The following is a 2,655-nucleotide window of genomic DNA, read 5'->3' on the forward strand; positions in this document are numbered from 1 at the left end:
GCCTATAGTAGAAAATAACATTCTTTTTTTTTTTTGTGTGTGTGTTTTCACTTTTTGTTTTTCTATTTTTATCATAGCTGCAGGCATGGCTGTGTGGTTAAAAAGGTCATGATTTCGGGTCATGATTTCGGGGTTTCAACTCAGAGCGTAAATGCCGCTAAGCATTTTGCCCGGCATTCTGCCAGCTCACCGCCTTAACAACAACAATAACAACAACAATAATAATAATAATAATAATGATAATAATAATAATAATAATAATAAGTGAAGCCTTCATTACTGACCTTGGCTTCATATAATCTTCTAAAATCTTTCAGGGTGTTGCTCCAGCATGATCGTAGTTCTGAAACCAACAACTCCGAATCTGCGAATAACAATATTTTGAAAAGTTTATAAACAAATGATTTCCAGAAGCAGCATAAATTTTTATCTATGTAACTATTATAGGCGTCTTGAGTAAACAAACGTTTCACCAAGTTTTAGCCAATCTGAATTCTATTCCTCTCCGCCGCTACAACTTACTCTCTCCCTCCCTCTATCTATCTATCTATCTATCTATCTCTATTTCTCTGCTTATCTGTTTATCCTTAGTCTTCTTATCTCTGTTTCTCTTTCTCTTTTGTCAGAATTAATCATCGCAGATGTCACTCCAGATGCTATTCCAGATGTTGACTTGTTCACTTTACAACATCAAACTGTAAATTATTCCATTTTTATACATCTACAATATTCCTTTATGTTTTCAGCTCACATTTATTTTACTTATATATTTATTTATTTTGTCCTTTCCTATTTGCACGTTTTTCTTAAAAACATTTTCTTCTATTTTTGGCTATATATTATTTTACTTATTTACTAGACTTGTTTTCTTTTTGAGTTGCTTGCTATCTTTTGTTATTTTTTTCCTGTTTTCAGGTGACTTGTTTAGAGGTAGACATTTGCAGATATAAGAACGTACAGAAATTGCAAATACATTTTGATTTTTAATCGGATTTCCTTTGAGAAAATTAATCAAACTCTAAACCGTCTTAAAACCAGACTTAGAAGTTTCTTTAAAGTTCCCAGTTTGGTTTTAAACGTAAAGACGAAAACTTTTATTTTATAACATTTCTGCTTCTTAAGTCAGTGTTGGTGAAGGAGTAAATACTGTTGAGTGCCATACTTGAATGTTTAAAAGTATTTTCTCTCCTATTCCTCAGAAGTTCAAATTCTGATGCAATCGCCAAAATTAGTTCAACATACCAGTTTCTATACGATTCGATGGGCTACACCACCTTCTTCCTTACACATGTATCCTAACTAATTTTTGGTACAGGGCTAACATTTTTTGAGGAGAGGGGAAGTCGATTACATCGACACCAGTGTTAAAGTGGTATTGATTTTATCAATCTAGAATGGACGAAATGCAAAGTCGATCCCAGTAGTATTTGAACTCAGAAAGTAAAGAGCTGGAAGAACTGTCGGTAAGTATTTCGATCGGCGAGCTAAAGATTCTGCCTTCACTCATATGTGTGACCTTTTAATAAAGTTATTTGTCCTTGAAGCCCACGAGACGTTTATGATCAGCATTCTGGGAAAGAAGAAACTTGACGTAGGGATTAGTGCAGAGCCTGTGAGGTTGAATGAAATAATGTTGATAGGAGGAGAGGCGAATGGGACGGTTGCGCCTGAGTGCTGAAAGAGGCATGAGCTAAGCCAGCTCCAAAGAGCAGTAGCTGTTATAGTAGCTGTAGAAAAAGTAGAGATAGGACACAACATGTCTGTGGCCCAGAGAATTTTTATTCAAGGAGTGGGTAAGTCGATTACATCGCTCCCAAATTCGTACTTAGTTTATCGACCCCGAAAGGATGAAAGGTAAAGTCAACCTCGGCGGATCTTGTGCTCAGAACGCGTTAACCCATTACCTACCAGTGATCTCATATGAGATCACTTAAAAGTTACAAATTTCGTAATTCTCTCAATATTTACACATATCTAACCTTTTTGCTATATCTACTAGGTATATTTCTCTGATATTCAAATGAGGTTTGCTAATTTTTCACCCAATATCTCGCTTATTTCTATTTAAAATATTATTTTGAAATGTTATTTTGATCATTCCAGCGTGTTCCTAAGGCTGTTTTATGCTAGAAATCAAAGTTTCATTAAAAAAATTCCAGTTAATAGAATTATGGGAGGTAATGGGTTAAGACGGACGAAATTCCGTTAAGCCTTGTGTTAAAATTTGAAACTTATATGAAATGCAGAAAAAACAATTGGATGTCAATCAGCAGGCTGGTCCTTTTCTTGAAGCTGTCTAGAGTATCTGTGCGCGCAGCCGCAATGCCAGCTGCAGCATTTCAGCAACACCTTATTGTGCTTCTCAGACGTACTTTGAAGATTTCGAAGAGTATCAATAACTGTTGGGGGTTGAAGTATCATTTGGCTCTGATGAGAAGGCTCAAGTGGTTGGGATCGAATCATCTTGTCTCTTACATTCCGACAACAGAAGATGAGTGCTAGCAGCATTAGTAATAGCACAGCTGGTATTCCACCATGGCTGCAGCCATCGACTGGAACTAGAAGCATTAAAGTAAAAATATACACATGGACAAACACACATATAATATATATATACATATATACATATATATATATATATATATATACGTACAT

At 35.4% G+C, this 2,655-nt stretch overlaps 1 long non-coding RNA gene across 1 annotated transcript in view; it reads left to right on the plus strand.

Annotated features, from left to right (window-relative positions):
• Positions 1-624: 624 nt before the first annotated feature.
• LOC128249192 (uncharacterized) overlaps positions 625-2,655 on the plus strand; it is an 88,944-nt gene continuing 86,913 nt past the window's right edge. The window contains exon 1 of the long non-coding RNA XR_008265298.1: positions 625-697. This is a non-coding gene — a long non-coding RNA (uncharacterized LOC128249192). The remainder of the gene's footprint in view (positions 698-2,655) is intronic.

This window comes from Octopus bimaculoides, chromosome 12 (assembly GCF_001194135.2).
Source record: "Octopus bimaculoides isolate UCB-OBI-ISO-001 chromosome 12, ASM119413v2, whole genome shotgun sequence".
NCBI classification, from domain to species: Eukaryota; Metazoa; Mollusca; class Cephalopoda; order Octopoda; family Octopodidae; genus Octopus; species Octopus bimaculoides.